This window comes from Felis catus, chromosome A3 (genome assembly GCF_018350175.1).
Source record: "Felis catus isolate Fca126 chromosome A3, F.catus_Fca126_mat1.0, whole genome shotgun sequence".
Classification (NCBI taxonomy): Eukaryota; Metazoa; Chordata; class Mammalia; order Carnivora; family Felidae; genus Felis; species Felis catus.
In genome coordinates, this window is record NC_058370.1 from 76,777,649 (window position 1) to 76,798,123 (window position 20,475).

Below are 20,475 nucleotides of genomic sequence, written 5' to 3' on the forward strand. Positions count from 1 at the left end.
CTTTCAGCTCCTAGGAACAGTTGTCTGTCTGTAACAGAGAATAACGTGCAGTGCAGTTTTAAGACTGTTGATGAATATAGTCTTTTTATTATTTCATTGGGCATCACATCTGAGATCTTTATACTGCAATGAGGGAACATTTCTCTTCATGTACAGTATGTCTTTTTATGATGAGAATGTGCTTTCCAGGCTTGGAAAACTGACTGCAATCATTGCATTGGATTGATATCTCCTATTTGAGCTACTAAGTGTCTTGTGTTTATTTCCTTCTCTTCTTTTAATTACTAGCCACTGGGGTGGATAGCTGTGACATTTCTGTATACTTTAATTATCCTAAAATGGATTAGACAAGGTCAGGGTATTCCTTTCCTTCAATGTCTTGCCCTCCTCGGACTTTGCTGTAAGCTTGAATAACAGCCATGTGTATTATTTTAAATAAAGAAATTCGAGAAACTGACAACAGGATGGGAGAAAGGTAAAATGATCCTTTTTCTAAAAATCCTTCTAAACCAACACTAATTTTGTCTTTGTTCATTAGCAGTCCCCATGGTGAGTTTCTTCTCTGTTTTTGAGGAATCCAGAGCACTTTCTGGGCTGAAAGGTGTTCCAGGGAGATTTTTGAAGCTGTCCCTCAAAGGAAAAGTTGCCCAATGAAGTGGGGAAAGGACTACATTTTTCCCTTGCAAATACACTGATAAAAGAGCTTTATGCTGAACTCACAAGCACCCTTGAACCTTTCAGTTTGCTCCCAGCGTTCAGATCCCAGTGTTTCTGTGAAATGGCAGAGAGAGAGAGAAGACCATTCTAGGGCCTAGCATGCAAATGAGCAAACCACGTAAAGGAAAAGAAAATTTAAATCTCGTCTATTGTATTCTAAGCAGGTTGCTAGCAAGCCTTTGTGGAGCTGGTGTAAAAATGAATCTCATCTTCTTCCTGCCATGAAAACTAAAAACATACTTTATTTCCTCACTCACATCAGCAATTTTTATGCAGTTTTATCTTCAAAAAGGTTTTGTTTTTCCTAGGAATTTAGTGTGTAACATTTTCATTCATGATACAAATTATTTTGTCTGCATCTGTGCTTCTGATTTAGACCTTAATCTCCCTGAGATCTTTAGTTGTGGAATTTGTCACTTTATTTATATTCACAGGTAGCTCTCCCCCTCCTTTAAAAAGTGTTGGAATTAATACTGTTTGCTCAAAGGAACAGCAATTTTTAAAAGGTACTGTATCGTATGGAGCATGCTTTCCTAGTGAAGCAAAGCAAGTTAAAATCCTCTAGCTTCAAATTCCCTTCTCTTTCAGATTTCAGCTGTGAAGAAAAGGATTTTCATCTAGATGTAAAAGATGGTAATTGTACAATAAGGGAAAGGTTCTGGCCAATCGAAACGTGCCTGGGGGATGTGAAAAGAAGAGCAAAGAAATAGTCATCAGGCCCTGCAGGCTGGACTTATGGGAAAGGAATGCTTGACAACCCACATGAAGCAAAATGGTCAGTCAGCCAGTCAACTTTGTCCACCAAGCCAAATAATCCGTTTGGCTAGTTCCCTGCCCCCATTCCCACCTCCCACTGTATTTACTAAAGAAAATTAAGCTGATTTGTTTCAGCCTCATTTCATATAGAGAGTGTGTTAATCCTTAGATCTATGTGTTTGTTTACCTATTTACCATTATTTTCTTTTTCCCTGTCAGTTTTCTAAAAATTGGGATACGCTATAATTTCATGTCAGCTAGGTAGAGGTCGAGGAGCCAATCCATTGCCCACGGAAGATCTCTGTTCTCAAATAAGCCTTTTTAAAAAACAACAACAACAACAAAAAACTTACTTTGAGATAATTATTGGTTCATGGAAGTTGCAAAACGGATAGAGAGATGCCATGTGTCCTTTGCTCAGTTCCCTCCCCTGGTAACCTCTGACATAATTATATATGGTAGGGTATCGATACCAGGAAAATGAGATTGATACCATTCATTGACCTTGCTGAGATTTTACATGCATTCATTTGTGTATTTGTGTGTGTGTGTGTGTGTGTGTGTGTGTGTGTGTAGTTCTAAGCAATTGTATCAAATAACTTTTTTTTGTTTTTAGCCTAGTCATGTTTTGTAAAGAAATAGCTAAGTAACTTAAACAACTGATGATGTTTTACTAAATCTCTCATTATTTCAACATTAAATGGTAGCCAAAACTAAATCTTGTTGCTTTGGTTGCTTTGTAGTTTGATAAGTGAACTCTTCATAGACACAGGAACATACAATGTTTAGATTCGTAAGTGAAGTGCTGTATTTGCAAAGTAGATTATAATCAAAAGAAAAGCCCAGATCGGTAATTAATATGATTTTTATCACAACTGGGACATTAACGTTTAATTATCTCTAGAATTATAATTTTTAACCTTTCACATACATACACATGTGCATACATACAGCTAGAAGCTTGCTGTATATGCAACCCTACTTTTGTCTCGTTGATCATTACTTTTTATGTGTGTGCATACATACACTTAACTACAGACTCTAATTGCCTTATAGAGTACAAATGCCTTAAATCAGGGGTCAGCAATCTATCTGAAAAGAGTCAGATAGGAACTATTTTAGACTTTGCAGGCCGGTGTCTGTTAAAAGTTCTGAACTCTGTCCTTGTAGTAGGAAAGCAGCCACAGAGGATACATAAACGAATGAACTTGGCTACATTACCATAAAACTTTATTTATGGGCACTGAAATTTGAATTTCACATAATTTCATGTATCACAAAACGTTATTTTTGTTTTGATTTTTATTCCAACATTTAAAAATGTAAAAATTATTCTCAATTCACAGGCCTTACAAAGACAGTCCGTGGGCTGGATTTGGCCAGCGGGCTGTAGTTTTCTGACCCTTGAGCTGCACAATATATGGAATTTGGGGTCATGTTTTCGTGGGTGTGTGCACATGCAAAAGTTTTCTCCATTATAATCTCTAATTTTATTCTCATCGCCACTTGAGAAGCCACAGACAAGTTATAGGGAAGGAGCAGTTATGTTAACATGAAAGAAGGCTCATAATAATGTAGTCCAGTAGCAACAGCTTCCTTTTTTCCCTCTTTCTTTCTCTTTCTTCTTTCTTTCTTTCTTTCTTTCTTTCTTTCTTTCTTTCTTTCTTTCTTTCTTTCTTTCTTTCTTTCTGTAGTTTACCATAGCATTAAAAGGAACAACGCAAGTTTTTAATTTTTTTCCTATTTTCTTGTCATGGATATATTAGCAGTACATGATGCATACTAATTATAAAGTTGGCTGTAACAAGAGTTCCTCTTGTGAATCCATTTAAGAACTGATTGTTTACTATCTTTTTCTGTAAGTATAAAATTTTAATTATGCCACTGACAGGAACTGTGCGTGATACAGTGCTCTACATTTATCACTGGGAGAGGGCCAGTTGCAGAGCTGTTTGACTTTGGAGAAATCCTGATGCGTTTGCAATGTTGAGCAGCAGGTGCCACATTATTATGTACAGAAAAGCAATTAGGAAGCATATTGGATGAATGGGGAGTGCATTAATATTAGCAAGTACATTTGTCAGTGGTTTTGATGCGAGTCTTTTTCTTTCCTTTATGCAACATTAAGATTGTGGCTCTCATAAATTCTCCCCTTAAATTGCCATCTGTTCCCTTGTCAGGCAGTAGTGAGGTAGAGAAAAGTTTTCTTGACAAAATGAAAGGAATTTCTTTTATTTAAAGTAGAAGCAAAAGAGCCTATAGAAAGTTGCAGAATTGTAGGTTGTACAGTTCAGCTTTGCGTGTGTTAAGTAATTACCTTTGAATGTAACATTAACTGTGGAAACCCTTTGATTTTTACAAGTTGCTATTTTTTTTCCAGTCATTTCATGTATTTTAAAATTCAATAGGAAAGAGTTATAATTAGATTAACGCAGTGACAGCCAGCAATTGGCCACTGGATTAGGAAGTTTGAGGAAGAAACTGCTGATTTTTTATTGCGATGCATCTTTTCCATTTTGCTGGCCCAGGGCCATGTTCCCATCCTGAAAGGATTTAAGATTAATCACTAGCATGTCACCCCTCTTTAACTCCAGACTATTTCTGAAATAAGCAGCACTCAATACAATAACAATTGAAAGAGATTCTCTGCACACCATGTACTATAACAACTGGATATTATCTTCATGACAAACTCTGATGGATAATTATTGTTAAATTTTCCAAAATCTTCATGAACTGAAAAAGCACAGTGAATAAGTGACTTTGGTTAATTGAGTTTTCTAGTTAATCGAAAGGTAATATAATTCCTTTAACTCCAGCTACCTTAATTGAAATGTTTTTTCTTGAATGCATTTGTTTACTTTTTAACTAGTAATAGAGTGTGTACAATATCATTAAATATATGCTTTTATGTACTTCCTCATCATTTATTATCTTCAGCATTTTCAGAATGGCCTTAGAAAGAGGGAAGAATTAGGCTAAATTTGTACCTAGCCTAGAGCATAACCTAATTTAAAAAGTGGTTGGTGTTGTCAACATACCTTTTTCTTCTTTTTCCAAAATTCTTTTTTTTTAAGTTTATTTTATTTATTTTGAGAGAGAGAAAGAGCACACATGTGCACAGGAGATGGGAAGAGAGGGATACAGAATCCCAATCCACACTGACAGTACAGAGTCTGACTCGGGGCTCCAACTCAGGAACCATGAGATCATGACCTGAGCCAAAATCAAGAGTCAGACGCTTAATGGACTGAACCACCCAGGTGTCCCCCCAGTCCAAATTATTTTCCAAAGGAAATCAAGTTAGCATATTTTCTGGTTGAGTTAATTATCTCATTGATTATAAGCATAGAAAACAGGGAGCTTTTTTAAGTAACATGAGGATTCTCTCAGGTCTGTACCTTGCTATTTGTAGTGTCCTCACCACCGCCACCTGTTGACAGGTGAGGTCTTATAATTTCTTTCCCTCTCTGTTCTTGGAGTAACTAAGGTCAGGGGAACTAACGATTTGTGACCCCAGCTCGCATGAAACTAATATAATAATTAATGCTTGTTTACTATATTCACTAAAAACAAGGCTATGTATTGTGTCCACTGGTCGGCTGCTCCTTCCATGCAGGTAAGTCTTGTTTAAAAGCAAATGTTTAGGGGTACCTGGGTGGCTCTTGATTTCCTCTCAGGTCACGATCTCACAGTTTCTGGGATTGACCACATCGTGGTCTGGTAAGAGCCTGGAGCCTGCTTGAGATTCTCTCTCTCTTCCCCTCGCCTGCTCTCTTTCACGTGTATGTGTATGCATACTCTTTCTCTATCTCAAAATAAATAAATAAACATTAAAAAAAGCAAATGTTTCAATACCAGTCTTTGTTGGTGAGCAAGGCCTCAGAGTTAGTGTATTAATCTGGATCTTAAGAGCTAGTGTCCTTAACTTCTTTCTTTCTTTCTTTCTTTCTTTCTTTCTTTCTTTCTTTCATGTTTATTTTTGAGAGACAGAGACAGACATGGGTGGGGGAGGGGCAAAGAAAGAGGCACAGAATCTGAAACAGGTTCCAGGTTCTGAGCTGTCACCACAAAGTCCCCTGCAGGTCTGGAACTTGCAAACCAAGAGATCATGACCGGAGCCAAAGTTGGACACTCAACTGACTGAGGCACCCAGGTGCCCTTAGTGTCCTCAAGTTCTGATAGCCTTGTGGATTTGTCTCTACTCATGGAGTCCAGATGTTTAAGTATCCTGTATCCTGCACAGGGCTGGAGATATGTTGATAAACAGTTTTTGTTTTGTTTTGTTTTGTTTTCAATTTTGTTTTTAATTTTTTGAATTAATTTTTAAAAAAATTTTAGAGAGAGAGCACAAGTGGGGAAGAAGGGCGGAGGGAGAGAAAGAGATTCTTAAGCATGTTCCATGCTCAGTGTGGGGCCCAATGTGGGGCTCCATCCCATGACCTTGGGATCATGACCTGAGCTGAAATCAAGAGTTGAACACTCAACCAGCTGAGCCACCCAGACACCCCACCTTGATAAACTCTTAGTTTGAGAATGCATTTATTTATTTATTTATTTATTTATTTATGCATGCCTCTTTGGTTTTAGCTCTATTAGTAATATCCACTTTGAAACTTGGATATGCCCAAATTTTCTTCATCATATGTGACTGAACAATCGCTTAGGTGACTTTTATTCCTAGGTGGCTAACCTAATTAATTGGGCATTGTTTTAAAACCATTCATAGGGAATTCTAGTCCTACATTTGGGTATCCATGGACTCACTATCTTGTGTGAGGCACGTGGGTGGAAAACGACAATTTTAAGGTGTAATCTGGGAGTGACTATGCCATGCCTTTCATCCTCACACTAGATAGCTAACCTTGGCCACACAAACAAAAACAAAAATGAAGTGAAAGGAAGGAATATTATCTAGGTAATCAGGAAGCAAACCATGACATTAAGGATGAAAATGTCTTATCATTTGTGATGAATTTCCATACCCATTCTCTCATTACCTTCTCTAACAACCCAATGAAGTTCACATTGTTCACACACCATATTACAAATGAAGAAACTGACCCTCTGCCAGGCTTTCAGAATCCTTCTGTAGGGAGAGGCAGGGCTAGGAGATAAATGAGGACCTATAAATTCTGGATCTGGTGCTTCTTCCTACCTCTCAGCCTTCGTCAGCTTTTCCTATTTTACAAGGAGAAGTTTTTTAACTATAGTTAATCTATTTGCAGGTCTGGTCTCATTGGTTTAGATCTCCAATTTACTTTATTAGGGTAAGTGGTTCCAAACCTGCCTCCCTAAGTTCTTGAGTTTTTTGTTTAAACGAGGCTAAATGGAAGGAAATGTCACGGTGGGTGGAAAATAACATGGGGCTGAGAGTTGGGAGAACAGATTTTTACATGAATTTGAGAGATAATTTTGGGCCATTCAATCAAATTTTATCTTATCTGTAAAATGAGGGAGTTGGCCATAGATATTGTCTAAGCCCCCTTCTGGGGATTTTTTGGTCTGTGTCATAAAGTCCAGAAATTTCCTGAGCTCCTCAGTGTTCAAGGAGATCAATTCTCTGTTTCTGAGTGTGACCCTCTGGACACACTTCAGGTGCCTAGATTCCAGTCCCACTAGAGCAGTGCCCCAGCTCTGTCCCAAAAGCTAAGCAGGTAGAACCTCTGAGCTCCTGCCTTGTTTACACAATGAGGTTGCTCATTTTTGCTCTGCTGGCTTCACAGGGTGGTCTGAGGATCAAATGAGATGATAGCTATGAAAACATTTTTTTAAAAAGTCCATGAACTTAAGTAATTAGTCTTTGTCTTAATCATCACCTTCCTATAGCAGCTATCCTTCCCTCTATCTTCTTGTTCACCGGGCTTATCTGAAGGCTAATGAGGAGCACTGAAAGGCTAGTGGTGAGCAGCCTCAGTTGGGGATGTCAGAGCTACATTTCTCTAGGGCATTAGGTCTGTAGGAGTCTAGGTACTCCTCAAACCCGGCTCATTCCTGAAGCTAAAGAAAGGTCTATGAAAAGACTCATGCACAACTAAATCATGTAGAAGGGAAGAAAAAAACAATACTATCCCTTAAAAAAATGTTTTAAAGTGTGAATGCCAGGCAGCCTGGGCATCTAATGGTGGCAAGAGAAAATGACCCTTGAGCTTAATAATTGGATGGCTGTCACTGCCTTTCAGCCATCCAGGCAGGGCAATTCCAAACCTACTCTCTGTCTCTCACTACAGTGAGATCTGGAGCCAAGCTTGTAACCCTTCTTGGCATGTCATTTGGATCTTTTCTCAGTTCCTTAATTATTTATTTATTATTATGAAGACATCACTTTGAATCTGGGCATGAGTACAAAACAGAAGGGGGGAAAAAAAGCTAAAAATCAGAACCACAAAGGTTAGCCAAGTAAAGAGGTCTCCAAGTACCTTTCCCTCCATTTCCTCACTAGCCTCCCCTTCCTTCTTTTGTCCACATTATGCACCCTGCAAATCTCAGAGCCGCTACCCATCCATAATCAGACCTATTTGCAGGAGTTTAATTCAATGCACTTAATGGCCACGTTTAAAATGCAGCTGAATTTTGTTTTGGACCAATTGCCCATTTTTTTCTCTCTTATCCTTAGTGACCCGGTCTGTTGAGTCTAATCTTGGTAGAACTTGTCAGAACTCCCTTTGTCAAAACTCAAGCACAACTTAAGCTTATTATGCAGTTCTGTTTTGGATTGTTAATCTTTTGTATTTATTTGTGTTGGATGGGTTTTGTATTTATCTAAATCCTATGTATGGATGTTTTCGTATTTGCCTGACTCTTATATATCAGGGACAGTGACATAGGTTGGTTCACTGGTGACCCAGCTTCCTCCTAATGCAGGATCACATTTGTCTCTAGTTTCACAAGGCATTTCTCAGAAGGCATATTTGATATGAACAAGATAAATCATTCTTTTGACACATAGATATCAATGTAAGTGTCCCATGTGCCCTTAGGAATTATTAACTTAATTCATTTCCATGGGTATTTTAAAGAACCCCAATATTTATCGAACCTCTCAACAGTGTGCAAGTTACTGGGAGAAGGGAAAAGAAATATAGGAGATGATAACCTCTTCTAAAGAGAGTTAACAGTTTGGGAGAAGAGGAGTCTTAACATACACAGATTTTTAGAGAAACAGACAATCAAAATGTGAATTTAGATGCAGAAATTCAGGGATAATAAATAGATCAATCAATTAGAGTGAATGGAGGAGGCTTTATTGAAAAGGAAGGATGTGACTAGGACTGTAAAGCATAGACTGAGTTTGAAAAGAAGGGGAGAAAAATACACAATGAGGGAAGGGTATGACAGGAACAAATTTGTAGAGGTAGGAAGACACATGGTACAATACAGAAACCTGTGGCATTGGGCTCCAAATGGGGTACGGCAGGAGATAAGAGATGTGAGGGAGGCTGGGACCTTATTACCACAGGTTTGTGGCTGCAGTTAGAAGGGGCAGAGGTTTGAAATGAGAGCACAATACGTGGTTTTAGGAAGTCGCAAGTAGCTAATGGTACACAGTGTAGATGAAAGAGAATAAATGGAGCCAGACTGGATCAGCACATTTAAGTTCAGTAGGGAACGTGTCGGAGGAGGTAGGAGACAACGTGACGGCGAGAACCTGCTCCCCGCTGGACCCAATCTGGAGGCTCCCCGTCCCTCCCGCGTACGTGGAATAAAGGTTCCGCACACCTTTCCCGCAGCCGGAGCCCTTTCAAAGGGGCAACCTTGAGAGAGCAACCAGTGAGACGGTATGGGTGGTACACGTGACTGAGCCGTGCTAAGGCCTCTTCCTAAACTTTAGGATTCTGGCGGGTGAGTGCGGAGATTTACTGCCCCTGTGGCCAAGGAACACAAGCCTCCTAAGTGAGTTCTATTGATTATTAAACCTCCACTTCTGCCTTTTCTCCCTGCCCTCCCTCCCCTGGGTGCCGGTTTCCGATTTCCCCTGGGGAAACTCCTGAGGCTGGGAACCAGCAGAGTCACGCTGTTTTACATCCGTTAAAAGATAAACTGAGGTATACAGTATTACAAATTTTAAGAGTTTGAGTAAAAATCAGTTTGATTTTGGCTGCGCGTCAAACCGGAAGTGGCTAGGGGCGCTCCATCTGCGGTGGCGGCGGCGGCGGCGGCGGCGACAGAAACCCTGAGAATGACTTTTATAGAGAAGATGCGGTGCAAAGCCAGGACATTTTTTGATTGGCTGTAGCTTAAGCAGTTGCCTTATTTGGCAAAGCCTAGTTGGCGGTTTGTGATTGGTTACCTTTAGGTTTCGGATTTCTTCACTTGGAGGCATCATAGGCTTAAATCTTGGTTTAAGGTTTAAACCATGGGCTGCTAAGGTATCAGAGCTCCCTCAGTCTAATGACCTTGTTCAGTTAATTTAACACAATGTTGCAGGTTTTGTTTTTGGGTTTTTTTTTTGCTAACATTATCTTGTGTGAGACTGGAAATAACCCAAGAAGGTAAATAGAGCGCGCCATGTTATTCCATTCTCTGTATATAGAAATTATTGACTCAGTGATGTCAAATATTTTGCCCAAAGAGTGGCACTTCAGAAGTAATGGAGCTGGGACTTGAATATGGGGATTCTGATTTTGTAACTGGATGCATGCTGTGTTATTGGGAATCAAATGCTGCCTTTATTTTTTATTTATTTATTTATTTAATTTTTTTTGGCTCATAAAATTGGTGGGAAGGAAGTTGGACACGCAGAACGTTTTTACTCCTGAACTCAGTTCACTCCAGTTATGCAGACTCAGCTTTACACATTGCAGAGTCAATTTCCCTGTGCATATCCATTGCCCATTTTCTTAGAATTCAAACAGGTATCTCTTAAGATGCTTTTTAAGACTTTACCTATTGACCAAGTATGGGTTGTTCTCAAGCCTTTGAGATAATTGCATTTTTTCTTTTCTTTTTTTCTTTTTTTACAACCTAGGATGTCATTACCTGTTTTTATCCTGAGCCTCATTCTTAAATACCCTAGCAAGGATAAACTCAAGGTTTTAGGACCACTGACCATGACTGATGGATTTTTGTTCTTTAGAAAACTTTTTACAGAAGAGTAGTATTCTTCTATAAAGATGCACAAATCATAATTGTACAGCTCAGTGAATTGTTACATGTTGAATATACCTTGATCAAGACACTAAACATAACAGTAATCCTAGAAGGACCCCTCATGTCGCCTCCTAGTTGGCGGAGAGTTTACTAAATTGCTTATTCTTTCTTTCTTACTGTTTTGAACTTTATATACTAGTGATTTTTAAAATTTATTTATTTACTAATTTATATTATTTTTTTAAGTAAGGTCTGTGCCCAATGTGGGACTTGAATTCATGACCCCAAGATTAAGAGTTGTATGCTCTTCTTACTGAGCCAGCCAGGTGCTCCTAGAAATACTAAGTTTTAGATATATTATTGTTTTTATATTTGGTATACATATCTTAATGTCTTGAAGAGAAGGGCTCAAATTCTTTGATTCCTTTTAATATTAGTGTTTCCATATTTTTAGTCTTACATGTAAATATTTACTGAGTATGGTCTCTAGCATTATTATAGAGAGTATTGTCAGATTTAGGTAACCTGGAATAATTTTTATATAGCCTAATTTCAATTTTCAATGCTTTATGTACTTTAACAGTTGCTATTTGATTTCAGAGTTTCACTGCCTTAGACATTTTTCAGCTGTTTTTTCCTCTTTCATTCCAGGCACAGTCTATAGACCTTATGATCATTATCACCTAGAGGGTTCTCATTCAGTTTGCTTTGCTAGACCTGTCATCTCCGTTAATCCAAGTCAAGGGAATTGATTATTTTTTTTTCTAATTCAACATTTATATGTCAATAGCAAGCTCAGTGCTTGATTTCCTGTATTTAGGGTATATCCGTTAATGTCCAATTATAATCCTTTGTTACTACCAGCACAAAGCTTGTTTTTACTTTCACAAGGCTTGTGGAGTTTGTTACTTTCTTTGTACTATGAAATGTCTTTACAAAATACATCTTAGAACAGTACCCGTGTGAATTAACTAGCTTTGTTCTTTTAGCTCTCATAATTAAAACCCATGCATATGGAGATATTATTGTTCTATTGGTGGTGACCTGATTCTGTGGTCCTGACCTTGAAGACAGTGAATCTGAGTCAGGAGTCTTCTATAACCATTGTGTTTGACATTTTTAAAAATCTTGGTTCAGATGGCTGATTCTGACATCACTTCCTTTATTCTAAATGTTTTCCCCAAATTCTGCCCTGATCCTGACCTGTGGCTGTTTTGAGTAAGGGCTTGATTTGATACCTATGATCTTAGCTTTCTTCTTCCCTAACTATGATTAACCCACTGTACAGACTCAGTAGCAAAACCCTGGGAACTTCCCGTACAATATCCATGTGTAGGACTTCTGTTTTGCTGATGTGAACAGTCCAATTCTCATTCCTTTCTGACCAATGTGTGCATTTCAAGGCAAGCATACTCAAATTAAGCATTCCTTGTAATAAGATTCACTTTCCTTCCGACCTAAAGAAGGAATGCTCCCTGAAAAAGGGAGAGGGGAGGCCCCTTTCTGCATCTCTTCCCACGTTCTCTCCAGGAAGGAGCAAGAGAGTCTTCAGGGACTTATTTCTAAGTGCAACACCTAGGTGTTGCCTGTGAGGAGTTAACAGTCCACTATCAGGAAAAAAAAATAAATCTTACTTATTTAGATTATAAATATAAACACTGGGAGGCTTGCTCTTTTTTCTCTTTCCTTTTTCTACGTAGAGTCTTTCTGTTGTTTTTTGTTTATATTTCTGCTTCTCTCCAGAGTTCTTTTTCCTAGTCAATATGTTTCTTGATTTTCCCCCTCGATATAGCCAGCTAGATGGCAGTAGCAGGGGCCACATGAGTATTCTTAGTGTCCCTTTGAAGAGGCTTAAAAACTCACTGCAGCTGATAGGGAGGCCAGGAGGAGCCTTGGTACCTCGGGACGTTGGAAGGGTGGGCTGGGAGCTATCAGCAGATGTGGATTGGCTATAGTTAGAAGGCAAGCCCCTGCTAGCTGAGTCACTACTGTGGCTTGGTGAAAGTCTGCCTCCTGCAGGTTTACAGGCACCCTGGAGAGACCTTCATGGACTTGGTGATTCTGTGTCCTCCTGACAGGCATGTGTTCTTTTGCAAAACAGGGCGAGCTTTTCTCCTTTGTGAATGAAGAAAAAATTACATTTTTTGGGTGAGACATTTGGTACTTTAGGTAGAAAGTCATAGTTGCATTCAAATCCTTTTCCTCTTTTGTCTAGTGGACATCCCTATCTTAGGATAAGGCACTTTCCATCAGTTTCTTGCCCACACAACAGACCCTACTCCTAGGAGAAGCACAAGACTTTTCACATAGCTAAGTGCAGAGCTCTAGGGTCCTTTTCCTGATAGCCAGAGAAAGCAGTTTTCCACGGTTGTGCACAAGCATTATCACTGAGAGTGGTTCATCGATCTATTAAAATAACTTATATTTTAACTTTCTTTGGCAATAACTACAGTCTGAATTCTCTGCACTGGGAGTTGTGACCAACAGTTGGTATTTGCAAAATGGCATCATTTACATGTGCTCATTTTCAGGACCTCTGTCAAATGATTAGTTCACAGGTTCTATTTTTGTTTTGAACTTAGGAAGGATTAAGTTTGAGAGTGTTTATTGTTTTCTAATGCATATTTTTTTATCAAAGATTTCTTAAAGTTTTTTGGTTACATTTAATTATTATGTGACATTTGGGGTTGAGTTAGTATTTCTAATCTTTGATCTTATTTTAAGAGTTGCTCTATAGATATAGAGCAGACTAATTCTTCATCTAAAATTCCAAAAAAGACAAAATTTTACATTTCCTTACATAACTGTTAAGGAGGCAATACCATTTGGTCCCAATGTTTTTAGGGGGCAGAGATGGGCTTGCCTTGGAGAGAGTTCATACCGCACATTTACTCAAGAAGGTAGTGGACAGATGAATGTTAAGATCCCAATCTCCAGTGTTTACTGAACAGGTTCTGGCAAATTAGTACCTCCACAGCATGTGCGTGCGCACGCAAATACACACCACACACACACACACACACACACACACACACACACACACTCACACACGGAGACTTCAAGCTCTAGCTGAATCTGGTAGCATCTCTCTTCATGTTCTCTCCTTGAAAAGGAGTTTGCCTGTGACAGTTTCTTCTTTCTAATATTCATATAAAAACATTTCTGTTGAGGAAGGGACTAGAAGAAGATTAGGGTACTTCTACAAACCAAGATTTCCTCTTTTGCTCCAGAGTCGTCCACATCCTATTTGATTCTGGTTTTGATAAAATACCAAAGCGAAAATGATTTATTTTAAAGATCATTTGATTTTGATTGCCAGTACACTCCTCCACTTGGTCATACTCAGCCTAATACCTTAATCGATTTTAATTCCAGGCTCCTCTGCCCTGTGCATGTCCTCTTGGAAGGGCGTACCCACTGACCTCAGCACAAGATGAGCAACAGGGTTGCAGCGACTGGCCTATGTATTGACTTACTATGTCTGTATAGGCAAACCAGTCCAATTGCATGGTGATATTTGCTTGCCTCAAAAGGGACATTTTGAAACAAAAGAGGGAAATAAACATGGGATAAAATTGGTTTTTACTTGATTATTTCATAATTAATTTGTTGATTCTTACCAATAACAATTATTAGGAACATTCAGTGCTCCTGGTGCTGGGATTATGAAGGCAAAGGAGATACACTCCTGCCATCCGTTTGCATACTCCAGTCAAGAGAGGAAAATGGGTTCATAAAGAGATGATGAGAATCATATGCATTAAGGTTAGTGCTGGACACCCAGGGGCTTATGGGAGCATGGGAAAGGGGTCTGTAACCCTGCCTGAGGTTAATGGTAGAGGGGATGCGTGGGGAAGGCTTCTTGTAGCAGCTGACTCATAAGTTTAATATGAAAGGATGAATTTGAGTGAAAGAGATGAATGAATCAAGGTGGGGAGAGAGGAGAGAATGGTATTATTGGCAGAGGGTACAGTATTAGCAAAGCTTTGGAGTTCGGAAAGTGCACATGCATATGGAGGGAATACAAGCAGTTTAATGTTGCTTAAGGATAAAGCAGGGAGAGGGAAGGATGAGAGATGAGGCCAGATAATTAGGCCGGGTGTTGTCTTGCCATTTTAAGGAGTTTGGACCTTTTTCTGTAGCTGGTGGGGTGCCAGGAAAGTTTAAAAGGGGACACGGCTGGGCTCTTCTTCTAATCTGATCATAACTTCAGTTCCTTCCCGCTTTGAGGAACTGCTGGGTATTTGTCAACCCAATGGTGTTGGAGGTATTTTTCCCCTGATGAGTGGACAAGCCGAATTCTTCAGAGAGATGCTGCCTGACCCATATGGCCCACTGACAGTTTGACAGTTGACAGCTTTTAGTCAGACTAGACTCACTTAAGCTGCTTACCCATCCTGAGGCGTGCATGCGGCCAGAGCCCGGACTTCACATCATTCTGGCTGTCTTAATTGGGCACTAATTAAATGTTTTGGCTGGAAACCTCTCCTTGCCATGGCTGAATGGACTCATTTGAGGCCAATATTTCAGGGAAACATCTTGTTAGGCTGATCTGATTCCCTGTTTAAAAAGAAAATGCACATATTCAGTTGTTTCTTCTTATTTTTCTTCTTTTAGAAAAAAAACAAAGTTTAAAAGGATGTGTGTATATATGGATATCTATCTATCCATCTATCTCTGTGAGTGTGCATGTGTATATTCACATGTATATATACATACATATTCACGAATAGATAATATATATAACATATATATGTATGTATATATATTATATATATTACATATATATTATATATAACAGATACATACACACACATACATATGTGTCAGAATAGGAACTTATAGAAAGAACAACTTTGCAGTTAGGAGGCTAGAGGTCACATCTAAATTTTATTTGAGATTTAGTCTAGGCTAAAAGTAGTTAATCTGTTTATGGCTTAGTTTCTGTATTTGTGACAGAGTTGTGAAAAAGACACATGAGAATTTTATCATAATATTTAAGAATGAAATCTGAGGGTGCAGATGATTCATCTCTAATCCTAGGAGATGGGGGAGCCTGGCTTGCTCAGTTGGTGAGGCATGCACCTCTTGATCTTGGGGTTGTGAGTTCAAGCCCCACACTGGGGGGAGGGTACAGATTACTTAAAAGGAAATTAATCCTAGGAGATGGATGGATGGACCAAGATCTGTTTTCTACCTTTTCTTAGCTATTACATGCTGACAAGGATTTCTTTCTCAAATCATTCCAAAAGCAGAGTAGATAGCCAGTGTCTGGGGTTCAAAGGGCCACTTTTCAGTCTACACTGTGAAGTATGCCAAGAATGCCCGCAGTGTCCACAAGAAGAGCAGTAGGCGCAGCAAAATACATTGAAGGAAAACCACTGAGTAGACCATCCGTCTGTGGACCTTCAGGAGCTGGTTATACTGCTATTGAGGGTATTGGCATGGACTATTGATTTGAAATAGGTATCATTATTTGTTGAGAAATCCTTCCACTTGCTGAAACTAAGCTTCTCATGAATTTTGCTTTTCTGGTAAAATAAACCTTGTATTATAATAATTTTTTTTTCTAAAATAATGATGGTATTATTGTATTAAACAATGACTAATGTGAACATTGGGATTTTCAGAGGTTAAAATTAATTCCTAAATTATAATTTTCTATGAAGAAATAGAATTAGATAACAGGGTTGGTAGATGATTTCTCGTCTGGAAAGGAAAAATAAAATGTGCTCCAGTTCGTGTGTCTTCAACTCTTTCAATTAGCTTAATATTTATTAATATATATTGTATCTGGTAAGTATAGGTTTATAAGGCAAAACTTCATCAATTAGCTATTCTTGAATTCATTTGCATTTGATTACTAAGAAGTAACTTGTTCACAATCAACAATTGTAAAACAGCACAGTATAGCACTGCCTGAACTAAAGTAGATCTTCAAAACTTCTTTGATGTGTGTGCTTCTTTAGGTCTTAAGGACACATTAAAGTGTATGTTGAGCTTTCTAGAATTCACTTTATTTAATGAGAAATGTTTTCCTTCTTGTTTTGCCACTACCTTCCTCCTCCATATCCACTCCCCCTCCCTTTTTTGTTCTGAGCAATGATTCTGTGTGTTCTTTTCCTATTTAAAATTTAAAGAGTTACATTTGGGAGAGGAACAATGTAGGGAAAGGAAACCCCTGGAGTGTGTCTGATGTGATCGTTCTCCTCTGTGCCACCATTTTTCCTCCCGCTGTGGGAGCGCTAAATGATAATGCCTGATACCTTCCTGAATAAAGCCTGACACGGTTTCCAGCTGTGAGCATGTGATCAGTTTTTATGTTTGATTTTTGCACACAAGTATACTACTGCAAGCATGTCCACAAACTACTTCACAAATGCTTCAGGGAGGAATTGCTATTGAGTGAATCAAACATTAAACAAACACTGAGTGATTGCATTACAAAACTACATTTATTTTAGAAAACCATGTTTCTGTTCAAACCTAGAATCTTTAAAAATTAATTTCTATAAAATGGTCAGGTATAACCAGACAAGTAACCCTCAATAAATTTGCTTTCAGGCTAATTCCAGTGTGAGATGAGTTGTCCAATAGAAAAAAAGATTATGCTGCTCCCTATACTTTGCTATAATGATTAAATTTGATTATAATTATGCAATGGGTTGATTCATTTGTGAGAAACATTGACTAATATATTATGTCATCTTAAAATGGAGTCTCATAGGCTGTAATTTTTAAATCCATATTTTTCTTGAAGCAGGATATTGGATAATATGATCCTTGGTTTAGTGACGTATTTTGGCAATATTATAGTCCTATATTTCAGACATTGTATTTTAACATCTTTTGTATGACAGACAATATATATTTCTTATTGTTATTTATGAAGTTTGTGGTATGCCATGATGCTTGTTAAGCACTAAAATTTACCATATACTTCTTTCTGGCTCACTGATCAGTATAGGAAAAAAGGGGAAGAGGGTCCTGAAGGAATACACTAGCAGACAAAAAAGAAGCTATTTTACTTTTAGTGATAAGAAAGTTCAATCACTGGTTCCAGTTTAATAGTTTGGACGTGGAGGGGAAGCACATAATTTATAAATTAATGATAAGTACCTATAGTATCCACTCTCATGCCAAATTCTTGGTTTTCTAAATCGCACTGCTTGACCTCATGCAAACACAAGGTCAGGTTTGGGGGCTACTCCTTGTGTATCAGGTATAATACTAGATTCTGAGGAAGGAATATTACATTTAGAGAGAGTCAAAATATCAAAACTAAAAAAACAATCAAGTATTCTGTTCCAAACTTCAACTTTTTAAGGTGTGGTTGAAATGAATCTTTGCAACATGAAGAAAATGGCGACAGTCTGGCGATAGTTCTGGAATGACTCTGTTAGTGACTACATTTTGTTTGTTTTTAACTTCATATACATCTACTTTAAACTCCAACTGAACATTTCTAGTGATGATTACTTGTTTTCTATTATTGTAGAAATCTGGCATTTCCTGATTAGCCTAATAATTGACAGTTTCTAGTTACGTCTTTACTGTGGGTGACAGCATTAAATCACCGTAGACATTTAGTCATCATCTTTAGGGTGAGTCATTACAGTTCCAAAGAAGGTAGATAAATAAAGGAGAAAAATTGCAGTCAGTCATTAAAACTTCTGCAGAGATAAGGAAACTACGTACCGACATAAGGAAACTACGTACCGACATTGCTTTCATGAATTTTCCTTACTAACGTGCTGGCAAAAGAACAATGCTAGTCATTCACACAAACACTGAATCTATGAATTTCTGGCAATTGAGGATTGTTTCCAGTCTTGTTTTGGATTTCCGTAAGCTATTAACTATTCTCTGTCTCTCAATTCCTCTCTCTGTAGACGCATTACACATGCTCACACATGTACAGTATATATGAAAAATATACATATGTAAAAATGCATGTTAAGTATATTTGTTAAATGTACATACATTAAATGAATGTGACATATATTAACATAAATATATTCAATGTATGTTAAATATGTGTATATGTGAGATATTTATTCATCTATCTCTCCACCCATTTATCCCTGTGATTAGTACATGGACATCTTTCTTCTAATTAGTACTTAGAATTTAAAAATATGTATATGGTGTTTGGGGAATGATGGGACATTGGTGTAAGCATTTGCCAAGATTAAAACTTTCAGGACTGGTTGGAATATGGGTAATGGGAGGAGGGAAGGGGCAGTAGAGAATCACCAGATAATTTACAGTAACTGAGGCAGTCTGTACATGAGCAGATTGGACTCTGTCTAGTCATTCTACATTTGGACACTTCAGTCTTTTTCTTCTATTTATGCAGATAATAATATTTCTTATCCCATATATGCCAAGCTGCCATTCCCAGACAGCTGCCAGAGACCAGATATCTTGCAGTTTATAACATGCATAGGCGGAAAAAGGGAATGTCCCTGTTTTATGTACCATTTAAAGAGGGGAAAAGCTCTGCCTGAACCTACCCCCTCTATTCTTCCCCTCATGTTTCATTGGCCAGAGCTGTGGCACTTGGCCTGTGTTTCAACCAATTACTTATGGTACACATGAATCTTTTCTGAGGCAGCAAAATAGAGGACTGTGGTCAGTTCAGAACAGGAAAGACAGTCATTAGAGCTTTTCTTAGTTTAAAATAAGAAAGAACCTTTTTATCCCATCAGGGTTTAGCATTTTATGGTGCCATTGCAAATATCTAAGTCCTGTCTGATTTAGAAAGATGACAGTGGCTTCTAGAAATTTTTATTTTAAGTCATTCAGAAGTTCTTTTGAAGTATAAATTAATAAAATATAAACAGTTTACCACCTTATATTTTAGGTAAATCTAGATTCGTAATCTGCTCCTACCACCACTGTTTCCCAATTAAACAGCCAAAAGAGTCAGTCCTTAGAATGGATTAATGACCTGCAAAATTCCATTTAAACATAGCCATTCTTGAGTTTTATTAGTGGAAAAATACAAACTGGTCTGTGGTCATGGATTATTACAGATTCACTCCAGACTGCTGAATTGAACTCTGATGAACCTGTGACACTCTCCATTAAACCTCAAAATGAGCTTTCTCTTAATTGGGGAGTAGGAAGGGAAAAGTAAACTAGTGGCTGGTAAATGCCAGACTTGTGAATCATTGCTTTATTTTGGACAGAGTGTTGAAACATTTTTAGATGTGCATGGAGGTAAAGGAGAGGGAGTGGGGAAAGAAGTTTATTCATTTATTAAGCCCAGCTCTGTTCTAGGCAATAGTATTTAAAAAAATTAAATATAATATGAAAAGAAGGTAGTATTGTAGTCATTTTTAGTTGATAAGATTGGCTTTAGAAAGGTTAAGTGACTTGTGCCAGACTAAGTAACTAGAGGTGGATCTAGGATTAAAACAGAAGTATTCCATAGATATTTATTGAGCTAAGCTCTCGAATTTAGTAGTGAAGAAACCAGATGTGACCTTTGCCCTTCTGGGGCCCACAGTCTAGGTGGCAGAGACCAATATTTTAAAAAAATCATTAAAAAATGTACATGATTATAAATTGTGATAAAGCTTACGAAGAAAAAGTGCAGGGTATTCTCACAGGGGGACATAATTTCCATTGGTGTTTCCATTGGAACATGTAAGTGGAGACCTAAAAAGTGAGATGATATCACATAAGTGAAGAATGGAGGCAGTTCTCTTCTCTGTGAATAATTGGCCTATGTTAGGGCCCTAGGTGGGAGCTGACAACTGGCCAGTGTGACCAGGTCATAGTAGCTGAGGGCTGGTGAGATGAAACTTGAAAATAGGCAGGACCAGCTTTTTGTAGAGCTTTGTAAAAAGCCATGATATGGATTTAGGTTTTTACCTTAAATGCAGAGGAATATCATTGAATCAG

At 38.1% G+C, this 20,475-nt stretch overlaps 1 long non-coding RNA gene across 2 annotated transcripts in view; it reads left to right on the forward strand.

The window, feature by feature from the left end:
- Nucleotides 1-9,200: 9,200 nt before the first annotated feature.
- LOC109498181 overlaps nucleotides 9,201-20,475 on the forward strand; it is a 499,178-nt gene continuing 487,903 nt past the window's right edge. Inside the window, exons 1-2 of one of the 2 annotated variants that reach the window (XR_006595590.1) lie at nucleotides 9,201-9,366; nucleotides 14,200-14,328. This is a non-coding gene — a long non-coding RNA (uncharacterized LOC109498181). The remainder of the gene's footprint in view (nucleotides 9,367-14,199; nucleotides 14,329-20,475) is intronic. The other variant, XR_006595591.1, reaches the window with a different exon arrangement.